Source organism: Rhinolophus sinicus, linkage group LG06, assembly GCF_036562045.2.
Source record: "Rhinolophus sinicus isolate RSC01 linkage group LG06, ASM3656204v1, whole genome shotgun sequence".
Taxonomy (NCBI): Eukaryota; Metazoa; Chordata; class Mammalia; order Chiroptera; family Rhinolophidae; genus Rhinolophus; species Rhinolophus sinicus.
The window spans coordinates 102,899,959-102,918,043 of record NC_133756.1 but is presented as its reverse complement, the minus strand read 5'-3'; positions in this window follow the sequence as shown (position 1 = coordinate 102,918,043).

The window sequence follows — 18,085 nt, the reverse complement described above, 5'->3', positions numbered from 1 at the left end:
CACCAAAGGGCATCTATGCTCATTGACCCTGCCCTTCACCTTGCTATCATAAATAAACCATGTCTGTGCTCTATGGAAGGCTCTCCACCTCTGTACTAAACCCCATGCCTTCTGACCTATGAAAGACGCTGCTCTAGCACTTCTTTCCTCTTCTTTCTGCATCATCAGTTTTCCCCTCACACCAGATCATTCCCATCGGCTTGATAAGTATACTGTTATTTCTCCCATCTTAATAAAGAAACTATTTCCCCCTCCAGCCACCACCCTCATTTCTTCCTCCTCTTTACAGAAAAATTTCTCAAAAGACTAGTCTGTTTGATGTATCAAATACCCAATCAGAATTTAACAACCAAGGCCGGGCCGGTGGCTCAGGTGTTTGGGGCGCCGAGCTCCTAATGCATGAGGTCGCGGGTTCGATTCCCACATGGGCCAGTGAGCTGCACCCTCTATAGCTAAGATTGTGAACAATGGCTCTCCCAGGAGCTAGGATGCCATGAGCAGCCGGAGGTTGGCATCCAACTGCCTCACCGTGGGGAGTGCAAGGCTCATAATACCAGCAGGGAGCTGTGTTCTACACAACTAGACTAAGAAACAATGGCCTGAACCGGAGTTGGGGGGGGGGGGGGCAAGGGAGACGGAAGAAGGGGAAAAAAAGAAAAAGAATTTAACAACCACTACATCAGAATTGCCTTTGTTGAGGTCACTGATGACCTCTGCTTTGCTGAATTTGGTTATCAAGTCTAGGTCCTCAACTTACCTAACATTACAGCATGTGGCCCAGTTGGTCACTTCCTGCATCCTGAGACACTCTGATCTCTAGGATAACACACTCTCCTGGTTTCTCTCCTACTGCATCAGCCACTCATCCCCAGTCTCCTTTGCTGGTTTCTCCTCATCTTCTCATCATTTTCACATGAGATGCCCCAGAAATGAGAATATGGCTGCATGCAAAAACTGTTTCGATGAAGGAAACATCAGAGTTCTAGATTCTCACGGGAAATATTATGTGGAAGGCTGCAGTGAAGGGGAATTAAAGAGCTGAAGGTTCAGAGGGGAAAGGAAAAAGCAGACACCAACGCAGAGATCATAGAAGATGGCACTGAAAACATTCTCCAATGTGAGAGTTTTTCCAGGCCTGGTAACGTGGTCCATTTCAGTAATAATGATAACCATTGGTGGGGTATGCGTGTGGAGAGGGTTATTACTTTCCAGGCACAGTGCCAAACACATTACATTCACATTTAATCTCCACAACTGTATGAATTAGGCACTATAATGACCATTTTACAGATGATAAAACTGGATTAAAGATGCCATGTGACTCACCAGTGTTTATAACATTAATAAATTGTGGAGTTAGAACTTGTCCTTGGGTGTGTTTGACTCCAAAACCTGGGAGATGAACCACAAGACTCTACTGCCTTAACAAGGTATGATAAGGTACAATAAGATTTTTAAATTGCTTCCTTGAGTTCTTAGATGAGGGAGTGCCTTGAATGATTTAAAGTTGGCATCGTATAGCAAGTGGAGGCAAGGTACTGGACCAATCCAGAGTGGTTGTGTTTTTGTGTGGATGTTGTTTTTTTTCTTCCAAGTACAAGGATGCTGTCAAGTGCCACCACCTACCAGCTGGCTTAAATAAATCTACATGCATTATTTCGATTAATCAATACACTGGTCTGTAGAGCTTCTTACCTTATTAACTATAAAGTATCACCCAAGGTAATGGCTCCTTTACCATATTAGTCCACCAGGGGGCACACAAGGACTGTCCTATGAGCAGAGCCCTTTCCCTTTGTGGGTGGGGTTCAACAGACAGTGGAAGAATAGTCAACATCAGGTGAGTGAACTCCCCGGGAGAACATGAGATTAGGAAACTCTTCATTTGAGCTCCGGTTCCACACTGTTAGCTGTAATATGCAATAAGGTCCCCTTTCTGAGACTCAGTTACCCATCGGCAATATGAGACAGTATTGGAGTAGGTATTTAATAGCTTTAAAAATTATACAGATGTCTGGGTCCACCTCCAGGAATAGTGATTTAATTGGTCTGAGATAAAGCTTGATCACCTGAAAATTTTAAAAGTTCTCCAGGTGATTCTGATGGTTAGCCAGGGTTGAGGACTACTGTCTAGGATAGCACTGGGTCTGAATCCCAGAACCACCACTTACTACTAGCTATATGACCTTGGGCAAGTTACTTCTCCGAGCCTATTTGCCTGTACAGATACCTAAGAATGTCCACATCATAGCGTTGTTGTAAGATTAGAAATATCTAAAGTATCTGACTTTAATAAAGAATGACATTATTTTACCTCATGAGAGGAGAAGTATTAAATGACATAATTTAGTCAACAAGTACTCACGGGTACATATAATGTGCTAGGCACTGTGTGCCAGGTTCTGAATTCTACAGTCCTACTTAAGGAAAAGCTTAATATTTTCTCCAGCTATAAGTAATCTAGTACTTAATGTTTTATGGGGAAGGTTTTTGGATTTGCTTTTATTTGGGGGGTAGGACAGAGACTCTTGAAGAAAGTATACTTTAAATACATTACTGTGGAGGCCTTGAGGTGTACCAGTCAGATCTTCCCGAGCTGGCCGACAGCCGCTAGATGGGCAACAGTAACACCAGCGAGATGAGAGCATTTAGAAGAAAACTAAAGTGTGCTCCAGTCCTTATCTTGTTAGAAAGGAGGTTACAGATAATTAACTTTACATTTCACTAGAAGATAAAGTTAAAATCTGGGTATCTTCTAAAAATGATAATACTATGTATTACTCTGAATTAATGGAAGGGAAGAAAAGAGGATAAAAGATACTATCAAATCAATAGAGGACAAGAAAAGAGAAGAGGAAGACTAAAGAAAAAAAGAACATGGTAACTGGAAACACCAAATAAAATGGTACATATACACTCAAAAATGTAATTAATGTAAAAAAATAATTTCATTTATTACTGAAGACTGTGAGATTGGATCTTTAAAAAAATCTAGTTATATATTGTATAGAAGAGGCACATCTAAAATGAAACAACATAGAAAGTGTAAAAGTAAAATAGGAAAATATATACTTTGAATTAATAGTCAAAGTTGGAATAGCAATATTCATATCAAACAAAACAGAATTTAAGGCTAAAAGTAGGGACATTACATATTTACAAAAGTAGCAGAATAAGTCCAAGAAGATATAACAATCATGAATGAGTAGGCATGGATTAGTGTAAATGAAATACAAACATAAAGCTGAAATAAGTACAGAGAGAAATTTGCTAATTTCTTTAATTCACAATTAAAGGAGGTTTTAATGTGTCTCAAAAACTGGTAAAAAAGACAAAATCATTAGAAATTATATAGATTATTTGAAAGAACAGCAAATATGATTTAATAGTCACAAAGCAAGCTGGTAAAAATTCCAAATAATTGACACCATATAGATTCATTTATGGACACAGTTCAAAATAGTTTGTGGCTTAAAGAAAATCACATTGGAAATTTTAATTTGAAAAGAGCACTACATAGTAAAAAACTTGAAGGATAAAGTTAAATTGATATTTACAGGGAAATTTGCAGCTTGAATGTGCATACTAGAAAACAGTATTGAAATTAAGCATTTAACTGAGAGAAACTAAAGAACAGAGAAAATCCCCCAAAAAGAATTAGAAAATAAAGATAAAATCATATATTAACAAAAAAAGCAGGATTTTTAAAAAATATTTTTATTAAAAATATAGTTAGCATACAATATTGTATTAGTTTCAGGTGTACACAATAGTTATTCAACATTTATATACCTAAAGAAGTGATCACCATTGTAAGTCCAGCAACAATCCGACACCGTACCACGTTATCATATTACTGACTACATTCTCTATGCTGTACATTACATCCCTATGACTTACTTAACACCTGGGAATTTGGGCCACTTATTGCCCTTCACCTTCCCCCTCCTTTTTAATTTTTCAGTTTCAGTTGACATTCAATATTATTTTATATTAATTTCAGGTGTACAGCATATGGTTAGACATTTATATTATTTAAGAAATGAGACCCCTGACTAGTCTAGTAGTCACCTGGCACTATACGTAATTATTACCATATCATTGACTTTATTCCCTATGCTTTACTTTACAACCCCATGATTATTTGCTTACTACCAATTTGTACTTATTAATCCCTTCACCATTTTCACCCTGTCCCCCAACCTCTCTCCCATTTATCACCCCGATAAATCTGGTAACCATCTGACACCATACATAGATATGTAGGTATTACAATATTATTGACTATAATCCTTCTGTTATACCTTATATCCCCATGACTACTGTCTAACAACCAATTTGTACTTCTTAATTCCTTCCCCTTTTTCACCCACCCTCTCAACCCCCCTCCCATCTGGCAACCATCAAAATGTTCTCTGTATCTATGAGTCTATTTCTGTTTTGTTTGATTATTTTGTTCTTTAGATTCCACATATAAGTGAAATCACATCGCATCTGTCTTTCACTGTCTGACATGTTCCATTCAGCACAATACCCTCCAGGTCCATCCATGTCCCCACAGATGGCAAGAACCCATTCCCTTCCCTGGCTGAACAATATTCCATTGTATATATGTACCGTCTCCTCTTTATTCGTTCATCCATCAAGGACACCCAGGCTGCCTCCACATCTTGGTTGTTGTACACAATGCTGCAATGAACATATGGAACATGTCCCTTCGAAGTAGCGTTTGGGGTTTTTCCAGGTAAATTCCGAGAAGTTTGTCTGTTGGTATAGCCTTTGTTTTAAAGTCTATTTTGCCTGGTATAAGTATTGCTACCCTAGTTTTCTGTTGTTGTGGTGGTTTTTTTTTTTTTTTTTTTTTTGTATTTCCAGGATTTTATTGGGGAATAGTGTGTTTTTCCCAGGACCCTCAGTTCCAAGTCAAGTTGTTGTCCTTTAATCTTAGTTGTGGAGGGTGCAGCTCAGCTCCAAGTCCAGTCGCTGTTTTCAATCTAGTTGCGGGGGTGCAGCCCACCATCCCCTGCGGGAGTTGAATCAGCAACCTTGTTGTTAAGAGCACACGCTCTAACCAACTGAGCCATCCGGCTGCCCCTCCAGGGGCTCAGCAGCAGCTCGTTGTCTTCAATCTAGTTGTGGAGGGCACAGTTCACTGGCCCATGTGGGAATCGAACCAATAACCCTGTTGTTCAGAGCCCATGCTCTAACCAACTAAGCCATCTGGCCACCTGCCACCCTAGCTTTTTGTTTGTTTGTTTCCATTTTCATGAAATAACTTTTTCCATCACTTTACTTTCAGTCTGTGTGTATGTCTTTCAATCTGAAGTGAGTCTCTTGTAGGCAGCATATGTAAGTTTTGTTTTCTTATCCATTCAGCCACCCTATGTTTTTTATTGGAACATTTAATCTACTTACATTGAAAGCAATTGTTGACAGATATGTAGTTATTGTGATTTTATTCATATTTTTTATCTCTTTTTTTCCATCTTAAAGAAGTCCCTTTAACATTCCTTGTAATACTGATTTGGTGGTGATGAACTCCTTTAGCTTTTTCTTGTCTGGGAAGCTCTTTATCTGTCCTCCAATTTTAAATGATAGTCTTGCTGAGTAGAGTATCCTTGGTTGTAGGCCCTTGTTTTTCATCACTTTGAATATTTCGTGCCAATCCCTTCTGGCCTGCAAAGTTTCTGTTGAGAAATCAGCTGACAGTTTATGGTAGCTCCCTTGTAGATAACTAACTGCTTTTCTTTTGCTGCTTTTAGGATTCTTTTTTTGTTTTTAACCTTTGCTATTTTAATTATAATGCTTCTTGGTGTGGGCCTGTTTGAGTTTGTCTTTTTGGAGACTCTGCACTTCCTGGGTTTGTATATCTATTTCCTTCACCAGGTTAGGAAAGTTTTCAGTCATTATTTCTTCAAATAAGTTCTCAATCCTTGGTTTCTCTCTTCTCCTTCTAGCAACTCTATGATGCAAATATTGTTAATGCTGTCCCAGAGGTCTCTTAAACTATCCTCATGTTTTTGGATTCTTTTTACTTTTTTGTTGTTCTAATTGGGGGTTTTCTGCTACCTTGTCTACCAAATCACTGATTCTATCCTCTGCTTCAACTAGTCTGTTGGTGATTCCTTCTAGTGCATTCTTCATTTCAGTTATTGCATTCTTCACTTCTGGTTTTTTGTTTTTTTTTTGTTTGTTTTTTTGTTTTTATGGTTTCTATGTCCTTTTTTATGCTTGCTATCTCTTTGTTGAAGTTTTCACTAAATTCCTTGAGCATCCTTATAACCAACGTTTTGAACTGTCTCTGGTAGGTTGTTTGCTTCCATTTTCTTAAGTTCTTTTTTTGGAGTTTTCTCTTGTTCTTTCATTTGGGATGTATTTCTTTGTTGTCTCATTTTGGCTACCTCTCTGTTTGTGTCTATGTATTAGGTAGATCTGCTATGTCCCCCAGTCTTGACCAGGTGGCCTTATGTACCCTTTGGGGCCCAATGGCATAGTCTCCCTGGTCACCTGCACTGGATGTTCCAGAGTGTCCCTTGTGTGGGTTGTGTGTGCCCTCTTGTTATAGTTGAGCCTTGGTTGCCACTGGCACATCAGTGGGTGGAATTGACCCTCAGGCTGACTGGTTGTGGGGTTTGGCCATGTCCATAGCTTATAAGCTTCTGTGCGGTAGGCTTACCCCATAGAGCAGGATTCCCCCAGTGGGCTGTGGTGCCTGTTGAGACTGCCCTTTGGGTGTGCCACTTGTGGGGCTAATTGGGTGGTGCTCTGCTGTGTTCTGAAGCCAAGCTCCAAGTATGTTGGTTCTGGGCCTCTTGGGAGGGGCTCTGGTGCAGGTCCAAGTCAGCCACTGCCTGTGACTGGCCAGAGAGTAACTGGTAGGAGCTACTAAGTGATTCACAGTTGGTCGCTGCCTGTGCTCTACCTGGAAGCGGGAGGGAGAGGCAATGCTGCGATCTGATGACGGTTGTCACCAGTACCAGGCCTGGTGTAGCTCCACAAAAAGCCAGGAAACTCCAAGGACACTGCTGCCTCCTGCTGGCTTCCAGCTTCCGTAAGGTTCAGCTGCTGATAAAGCCTCCTGTGGTACTAAAATTGGGTGATGCAGGGTTCAGTGAGTCAGCAAGGTGGAGCAGTGGAGCTCACCAGACTATTCAGGTTCAGATTTGGCCAGAAGTGTAGGGGGCAGGCTCAACACAGGAAAGATGGCAGCTGCCTGCAAGCTGCTCAGTAGGAAGGCCCCACACAGGGAAAATGGGGACTGTTGCTCCAGTCCTTGCCCAGAAGTTACACAACTCAATCTCTTCCCATATGTCTCCGAGGTCCCTTGTGTCACCCTTCCTCTGCAGGAGCCCAAGGTGAGTGCCTGTGAACAAGTGAGTCTGTGTGAGTGCTGTTTAAAAGGACGTCTGGGTTTTCTGCAGCCTTCCATTCCACCCAAACGGTCAGAATCCCTTTTTACACAGCCAGGTGTTGTGAGGGCTCCTCTTCCCAGCACCAGAATTCCAGGTGTGGGGGGGTTGGGGTCCCTTACTTTTTCGTGTGGGACCTCTGTGGCTGAGCCCATTTTGTGTCTCTGCCCCTCCTAACAGTCTCGACGTAGCTGATTCTTTATATCCTTAGTTATAAAACTTCTGTTCAGCTAGACATCAGATGATTCTCCAGGTTGATTGTTCTATAATTTAGTTATAATTTTGATGTGATCACGGATGAGGTAAGCACAGCATTTATCTACTCCACCATCTTGGATCTCCTAGCATACATTTCTTTGAATTCAAGAGAGATTATGAAAAAAATCTGATTATTTTATTTATCTTTGCTTATTTTTTATTGTGGAAATTTACAGACATGGATAAAAATAGAGAATGGTATAATGGACCCTCATTTACCAAGCTTCACTAATTACCCAAACTATGGCCAATCTTGTTTCATATATACTCTCACTGACTCATACTTTTTACTGTATTATTTTAAAGCAAATCTAGACGTCTTTTAACTAAAATCTGACTCTCTGGGGGGAAAACCTAGTAGAAGAAAGTTTTAGCAAGACTCATGAAGAAAACGACAGAAATAAAATAATATGTATTATGGATAAAAAACATACAGTAGAGGTTTCAAAATATCATGAATATTATAACAACCTAGGCCAAAATTTTTGAAAATTTGAAAGGTATAATTTTCTAGGAATATTAACACAATTACCCCAAAAGAAATAGAAAATTATCACTATAGTGTAGTGGTTAAGAGCACAGATTCTACAGCCAGACTGACTGGGTTTGATTTTGGCTCTGCCACTACTGTGTGAGCTTGAGCAAGATACCTAACCCCTTTTCCCTCAGTTTCTTCATATGTGAGATGGGAATAATAATTGTACCTAGGTCATAAGACTGTTGTGTTGATTAAATGAGTATTAGTTGTTGAAATGCTTAGATTAGGGCAGGGGCCTGGCACTGTGTATGTGCTACCTACTGCCAATATGGTAATAACAAAATAAGAGATTCTATCAGTAATCAGAAATGTCCTCTCGAAAAAGGAAACAGACAGAAAGATTTACAGGTTAGTTTTACTATAGTTCAAGAACAGATAATTCCTATCATACACAACCTGTTCCAGAGAGCAGACAGACAAAGCCATTCAATTTATTTTATGAGACAATATAATTTGATTCCGAAACCAAAAGCAGTATGCCAACCTCACTTATAAACATAGATATTTAAAAATCCAAGTAAAATATTAACTAATCCAGTTTGGCAGAATAGAAGAATAAGATTTAAAGTGGAGACCAAGCATGGTTTATCCCAGGAATGCACAGAAATTTTAACTTAATCTATCAATGTAATTCACCATATTAGCAAATTTTAAGAGATATTCCACATGATCACTGCAATAGGTGTACACCACGCTTCAAGAAAATTTAGTACACACTTATGATTTAAAAAGACAATTTTTAACAACATAAAAACAGAAGAAAACTTAAACATCCTTAGCTTGAAAAAAGACAGCTAACAAAAACCTATATCATATCATAATAAATTTTATTACATATCATAAATAAGTGCTTAGAAGCTTTTCCGTTAAAGTCAAGAGCAAGACAAAGATATCCACTACCACATTATCAATACTATGTTATAATAATAACGTTATCTGTAATATATAATATATTATAAGATATACCTTATGATACATTATATATACATGTTATATACATAATATATATTATATGTAATAATATATTATGAGATATTATATATTATGTATAATAATATAACTATTATCAATACTGTGTTAGAGCTTCTAGTTAATAAAGCAATGGAGATACATAGATCAAAAAGGAAGAAACAAAGTTATCATTATTTATTCATGGTATAATTGTCTACTTAGAAAGTCTACGAAGTCCTACAGAACTAATGAAATTATTCAACAAGATAGATTATATAAAACTATCTTCAAAAACAAATAGCATTTACACAAAGAAATGAGAAAAAAATCTAATTTAACAATAAAAGTAATTTCATGCCTGTGAGTAAATAAAAACTTTGTAAAATTTGTTGCTGAGAAAATTTCAAAATCTGTATTGAAAGACATATAAAAAGTTCTTTAAAAATAGACAGATAAGGGGCAGCCAGATGTCTTAGTTGGTTAGAGTGCAAGCTCTTAGCAAGGTTGCCAGTTCTACTCCCGCATGGGATGGTGGGCTGTGTCTCCTGCAACTAAGATTGAAAATGGCTACTGGACTTGGAGCTGAGCTGCGCCCTCCACAACTAGATTGAAGGACAACGACTTGGAGCTGATGGGCCCTGGAAAAACACACTGTTCCCCAATATTCATCAATAAAATATTTAAAAAAGAAAGACAGATAAACTGTGCTCATGAATGTGAAGCTTCAATGTGGTAAAGATGGTAAATCCTCCCCCAAATAAAGCTAAAATTTCGATGCAACTGTAATACAAATGCTAACATAGTTTTCCATAAAACTTATTGTAAAATTCATGTGGCAGAATAAAAGTTTAAAAATATCAAATACAGTTCTGAAAAAGAATGACAAGATGGAAACGCTTATTCCACCAGGTATCAGAGTTTAATTATAAAGCTAAATATGAAAAATAGTGTGGATTGGGCTGAGCTATAGATAAAAGATCAGTTGAACAGATAGAAATTCCAAAAATGGGTCACTGCATATATGGACACTTGTTATTTAACGGAGCTGGCATTACTTTTCAGAGAGGAAAGGATGAACTACTCAGTAAGAGGTGCTGGATAGCTGGGCTTCCTACAGAAAGAAAATTAAGTCTCCTCTTATGTGAAAAAAAGGAAACTTCATGTAGATTAGAAACCTGATAATCAACAAAATTGTTAACCAAAAGAAAAAATAGGGAATACTTTAATGATATTCGTGTAGGGAAAACCTTAAGCAATATACAAAAAAGCATAAATTATACAGGGAAAGACTGATAATTTTGACTGTGTCAAAATATTAGTTTCTCAATAGCACATGAGATAATAATGCTGAATAACAAACTCTGGGTTGAGGTTATGTGCATGTTTAAACTCTAGACTAATAATGAGAAAAACATTAGCTAAATCCTCAGTGAAGGACATTGTACAAAATGTCTGACCAGCACTCATCAAAACTGTCAAAATCATCAAAAACAAGAGAAGTCTGAGAAACTGTTGTTGCCAACATGTAATCTGGTATTCTGGACCTAATCCTGCAACAGAAGAAGGAATTTAGGAAATAAGTAAGGAAATCTGATTAAAGTTTGTGTTAACAATAATGTATCAATATTGATACATTAATTGTGACAAATGTAAGATATTAACAATAGAGGAAACTGGGTAGGGGACATGGGAACTTTTTGTACCATCTTCACAACTTTCCTTTAAATATAAAATACAAAAGTGCATTTAAAAAACAGGATAGGTACAGTATTATTCCAATTTTATGTGTTATATGTGTTTGTAAAAAGAAAAAGACAGCAAAATATCAAAAATATCAGACAATGATTTGGTCTGGATGATGGGATTATTAGTGGCTTTTATTTTCTCTTTCATTCTTTTATTTATTTTTTATTTTCCCATTTTTCTAGTTAGTTTTGATATCAGAAAAAAAATGTATATTTTTCAAATTCCTGCCATCTATTATATGGCCGGCATGATATATTGACACGTGTCAGATATCAGGAATATCAAGACCTGACACTGTTCTTATCTTGGCACATGGGAATTACTGACCCCATCCTCCTAACACCTGTTTTACTAGATTTGCTAAATAAAAGTGCAAAACTCTACACTAGGAATTTCTGGGGAAGAAACCAGTTGCTGTTGTTGTTGTTGTTGTTGTTGTGTGTGAGTGTGTGTGTGTGTGTGTGTATGTGTGTGTGTGTGTGTGTGTGTGTGTGTGTGTGTGTGTAGTATTGGTGGTTCAGATAAGTTTAGGAAACTGACTCAGCTAATTCTCTCTTAAGCCTCAGTGCAGCGTTGGCTTTACTGTCCAGGTTTCTCTACCCGTCTCAGACACTTTGGATCTCCCCTCTCTGTGTCCTCACACACAACATCATCATCACTCTCCTGGCAATGAATTGTCGTTAGTTGTTTACACATTTATTTCTCTGGCTGTTTTGCATAATTTTTGTGATCTCAGTGAGAACATATGACAGGCTGTCATTATGTGTTATTTGGATAAATACATGGAAGGATATGTATATGGATGGGCTACGTTTAAATAAACTGGGTGAGGCTGAGAATTCCACCAGCAGCTATCTTGAAGCCCTGGTACCCCTGATTTATTTACAATGGGTGGGATCAGGCTTTTTACCACCTCTGTAGAGTGAAGCATAAAAGAAGCCATAGGCATCGTCCACAGGAACTGAGCAGAGCTGTTGAGAACAAGACATTACTGATTCACAGAGTCACCAGAATTTGGAGGCAACTCAACAGCACCTAACAGCGAGGGAAGCATGGTAATACTCACTTTATTGCATTCTATATTGCTTTAGGCTTGGATAATGGTCAAACTGGAAGTGTAAATATGCTTGTGAATATCTAGGACATTATTCAAACCCACCCCCACCTTGGGTGAGTAGTGCTTATACTAGGGCAGACTATTCAATGCGTAGAGCTCTGCTAACCAATATGGCAGCCTCTAGCCACTGGTGGCCTTTGACATTTAAATCGAAAGTAATTAAAACTAAACGAAATAAAAAATTGAGTTCCTTGGTCACACATTTTCTAATGTTCAAAGGCCACATGTAGTAATGACTGCCGTTTTGGAAAGTGCAAGTATAGAACACTTTCCATCATCACAGAAAGTTCTCTAGGCAAGCCTGACGTAGATTATTCTTTATCATCTAAATTCCAAATCAGAATCCTTTTCGAACACCAGGCCTTTCCTCATCCCTCCAAGCAAAGTTCTGTTTGATTCACAGTGCCAGGCAAATCCTGGGCACCTGGAATTCAGAGACAAAGAAAATGTGGTTTCTGCCCTTGATAAAGAAAAAGACCACAGGCTCCAAATGGCATCACTCATGCTAAGAACCCTGATACCGAATCAAGACTTAATACCTGATCTAATTGCAGTTTCAACTGCTCCCAGAAACATAATCTTAGTCAACCAGGATGGAATTTTCTGGTCAAGCACCAATAGGGTAATCTGTCCCATGGATCCTCTCCATCCCCTATAGAAAGAAGAGGCAATCTGCATGATAAAAACCCTTCCTGAAAACAGCAACAATTTCCTGTCATGATGCAATGCATGTAAAGCCGGGAGACAAAGGGACAGCAACTCCATGGAGAAGGGAAGCCAAGCCCACATTTAATGTAGCGGTTCCCTTTGAATGTTATAGATTTACCTGTTACTCTCCAGTACTTTGGGAAAAAATTCCTTAAGCGTGCAAATACCGCCTTGCCTTTGGGTTGGGCTTTTCCTTTTGCTTTGAGGAGGATTGTACCTGTTAGGCTCTTGATTCAGATATTTATAGAACCTCATCCTGAGCTAGTCAGAAGTGTCTTATGTTACAAATCACATTTTATGTAAAAATTTAAGATCTAGAATATACATAAAGACAAATCATAAAGGAAAAGAGAAACAATTCAATAAAGTGTAGGCAAAGGACATAGACCCGCAGTTCACACACGAGGGAATCCGAATGGACAATAAGTGTCTGAAAATTATGCTCACCTTCACTAGTGATCAGAAAAATGACAACAACAAGATACCATTTCACACCCATTGTGCTGGCAAAAATTAAAATTTGAAATACTGAGAATAAGTGACGATGTGGGAAACGGGGACTCTCATATGTTGCTGGTAAAAATTTCAAATAGTACAACCATTCTGGAGAGTAATTTGGAAATTTCTAGTAAAGTTGGTGATGTTCAGACCCTATGAGCCAGAGTGCAAGGTTGCTCATTGCAGCACTATTTGAATAGTGAATATTTGAAACAACATAAATATCTATCATCAGGAGAACAGAGAAATAGAGTGGAATACCATAAGCAGTTAAGATGAATGAACTATACTGATACATAGGAACATACAAATATCCCCAAAGCACACCATTGAATGAAAAAAGCAAACCACAGAATTATAGGCACAGCATGAAAATATTTACATAAAAATATTTAAAAGCCCAAATATTTACATATATGGGTTAAAAGTAACAGCAAAAACAAAACATGTGCACGAACGACATCCACGAAACTGGTTATCTCTGATGAGAGAAGGAGATGGAATGGTGAGAAAAACAACAGAGACATTCTATCTGTAAAATTCGATTTATTTATTTTTAAATGAGAAGCAAAAATATCAAATTGTTACCATTTGTTAATTCCAGATGGAGGGTTAACGCGGGTTATTTTGTGTTGCCCTCCAGGTTTACTCTTCACTCTTCTCCATCCTGCTATACTCCTGGAGGCTGTCCTCTCTGCTCAGCTGCCCAGCCCTCTGGCTTCCACTGGGTTCATCCAGCTGGGAATAGGGCAGAGGTGGGAGGGAAGGAAGAGAGGGACTCTGGATATTTATTTCCCCAGTTTCCTCCTCCTGTGCGGAAATGCATGCTCCTTTCAGGAAGCCCTCTGTTGTCAGGTTCTGGTAAGGGCTCCCCACCTTGTCCCTTTAAGATGCTAAGATTCCCTGAACCCTTGGAGTACAGCACTATCTCTTGTGATTTTTCCCCCCACACCTGCTCATTCCTTTGTCATATATTTCCTGTCAGAACCTTTCTTGATACAAGGGTTTAAGGTGTTTGCTACTTCTCTGCAATTCTTGTATTTTTAAAACTATATATACCACATAAAAATTAGACAATACAATACAAGGTTTAGAAAGAAAAATAGTGAACAAACACAAAAAACTATACCAAAGGAAAAAAGGAAAAAAGAAGTATTAGAAATATAAGTTGAGAGGGAGGAAGCCAAAAATTATGAAAAGCTTTCCAAGAAACTGGGATAGCTTGAGGAACTACACATTAGGTAAAAATAAGGACCCTCACGCTCGTGTTTTATGTGAATTCTGTGACACACACATATACCCACCCCTCCAGATGTGACACACAGGAGTCTAGCCCTCTTTTAGAGACCCAGGCTGGAAAATTCGCCCCTTACCCTCTCATCAACTTGAGACAAAACAGAGATATTGCTGTAAGCCAGCAATTCTCTCTCCCTGTTTGGTTTTGTACCCCAAACATGACTGAGCATCTCTGCCCTCTCCACCATTAAGCCAGACGCTGGACGTGCAGTTAGTTATCAGAGCCATCCCTCCTCTCAAGGGCTTTGCTGCCTGACTGGCAGTGGGACATAACCCTGAAGGATGGGCCACTTCAATATGAAGCAGAAACTATTTTATTGTTTTATTTTATTTGTGGTAAGAAACCTTAACATGCGATCCACTCTCAACAAATTTTTAAGTGTACAATGCATTATTTTTGACTACAGGACAATGTTGTACAGCAGATCTCCAGAGCTATTCACCTTGCTTAATCAAAATTTTGTGCACGTTGATTAGTAACTCCCCATTTCTCCCTTCTCCGGCCCCTGCCAAACACCATCATTGCATTTTTTGATTCTATAAATCTGACTATTTTAGATACCTCATATATAAGTGGTATCATGCAGTATTTGTTTTCTTGTGACTGGCTTATTTCAATCAGTATAATGTCCTCAAGGTTTATCTATGTTGTCTCATTTTGCAGAATTTCCCCTTTTTTAAAGACTGCATAGTATTCCATTGTACATATATATCACATTTTCTTTATCTATTCACCTGTTGATGGATATTTAGATTGTTTGCACATCTTGGCTGTTATGAATAGGGCTGCAATGGCAATCAACGTGAGAGTGCTAGTCTCTCTTCACGATCCTGATTTCAATTCTTTTGGAAAAGTATCCACAAGTGGGAATGTTGGATTATATGGTCATTCTATTTTTAATTTTTTGAGGAAACTCCATAATGTTTTCTATAGTAGTGCCTCATTTTGCATTCCTGTAAACATTGTGCAAAGGTTCAAATTTCTCCACATACTTACTAACCCTTGTTATTTTTTGTTTTCTTGATAATAGCCATTCTGACAGGTGTGAGGTGATGTCTGACTGTGGTTTTGATTTGCATTCCCTGATGATTGGTGACACTGAGCATCTTTTCATGTACTTGTTGGCCATCTTGTATGTCTTCTTTGGAGAAATGTCTATTCAAGTGCTTAGCCCATTTTTAATTGGGTTATGAGGTTATTTATTTATTTATTTTTACTATTGAGTTGTAGGAGTTCCTTATGTATTTTGGAGTAACCCTTTATAGATTATGTATGGGTGCAAACCAGATATAGGACTGCAGGTATTTTCTCCCTTTCCATAGGCTGCCTTTTCTCTATTCATATGTTGATTGTTTCCTTTGCTGAGCAGAAGCTTTAGTTTGATGTAGTCCCACTTTTTTGCTTCTTTGTTTCTGTTGCGTGTGCTTTTGGTGTCATACCATGAAATCATTGCCAAGACCAATGACGAAGCTTTTCCCTTATGTTTTCTTCCAGGAGTTTTATAGTTTCAGGTCTTACATTTAAGTTTTTAATCCATTTTGAGTTGATTTTTGTGTATGGTGCCAGATAAGAGTCAGAATCTGAAAAGGCAGAGATTTACCTCGCTGTTGGGGAGAATGGAGTTGAACTCGGGGAAGGCTTCTATGCAGCGACGAAGACCAGGTTGAGATTCACCAGGAGAGTGTAATGGTCATTAGTTCAAGAAATGTTGTTGAACACAATGTATATGATCCTGATACAGGGTCTGTGAGGGATACTGAAGTTTCTACCCTTGGGAGTAGTGTTGTCCCATAAATCTTTCTGTGATGAGGGGAAAGTTCTGTTTGGTACCATTAGCCCCATGTGCTTATTATACACTTGAAATGTAGCTATTGCAATAAAGGAACTGAATTTTAAATTTTATTTGATTTGAATTAATTTCAATTTAAAAAAAACTGTGAGTGCCTAATGGCAATCATATTGGACAGTGTCATTCCAGAGGGTTACAATCTATTAGGACAACAGATTATAATTACAGTGTTGATATGATATGGTAATTTAAGTAATTTTTTTATTCAATCAACAGTTTTTGAGGACCTACTATGTGCTGGCACCATGATATGAAGCTGACTAGGTTTTGACCCCTGTCACTAAGACGCCCCCAATCTAATGGGACTCTAACACCAGCCAGGTCAAGCCCCCCCCTTTTGAGAATGTTTTGTAACATGTAGAACACTCAGATATAAATAAACCTCACTGAAACCAAGGTCTTTAAGGATATGAACTGGGGATGATGTACCTTGTTTGGCCCACTCTGAGCATCAGAATCTTAACTGTGATCATCAGTAGAGACCACCTGGTCCAGATGTACACATTTCCACAAATCTGACAACACTGACATGATTCTTTAACTTTGCACTCTAGGAAGATTACAGAGGAATTGGATGGTAATGCACCCACGCCCTGAGTAAGAACCACACCCATTTACACATCACTACATACATTTATATAAAGCAATTATGAGACACACGAGGGAATCTGATACCATTTCCTGCCAAGTAAGAATGGTAAGTGCTCTTAGGCTGCGTGGCTAAGATTCAACTACTGGCCCTCTCTTGATTATCTTTTGTGTGTCTCATTTTGTTCTTATCAGAACATGAGCAGGACAGTCTGTGCTGGAACATTCCCTTCCTCCTTCAGGGCTTTTGGTTACCCAGACCTTTTTGCTTTCTGCACTTCAAAGCATGCTCTTTCCCCGCCATTTCTAGGAAAGGTGTTAGAAGATGCTGCTGTGGCTCTGTCTCTAAACTGGGCTCTCTGCACCTGTACCTGTGTTCTCCGTAGCTGCTGCATTCTGTCTGTGGGGTGACCTGTCTAAGTGCTGTGGTAACAGGAGTGCAGTTTTAAACTCACTTTGACAGGAGTAGTCATTTCTGATTGAAAACAGGACCCTTCTTTTACGCAGGACATGGCACCACCTGTGGGACACCATTAAACATATCCCGTCTGCTCCTTCCCCTGCTAAAGGAAGGGCCTTGCTGCTGAATCATGTATAAGATGATGTGGAATGCAGGCATACTGGCCACGGAGGACGATGCCTTACACTGTGCAGCACACAGCTTCTGGGAACTCAGCCTCTTTCTCGGACTGACTCCCATTCTCCCCTCTCTACGTGGTCACCATGGGACAATGTAGAATGTGTCTTTCCCACTCTGGCCAGAGATGACTGCACTAGAGATGAGTACCTGGTCCAAGATTCCTTCTCTGAGAATTTAAAACTAGCAGGGCAGGGGTGGGGAGTGGAGAGAGAGACAGATTCTGCCGAGGACAGCATGTGGCTGGAACTGAAAGGTATAAATGGGGAGCAGCGAAAGTTGGTCCCCAGAGACAATGATGAAGCCAATACATGTGGAGACACAGGTTTCCCTATGGGATTCCACATCCTAACTCCTGTCCTTCCTCAGTCTAGCTGCGTTATTGCCCTTGGTCCACAAGACATCTTTATTTCCTCAAAACAAATTTCCATGAATGAGTTTGCTTAGGTGAGATGGAGCAAATTGATTTCTGCTTACATGTGCACATAC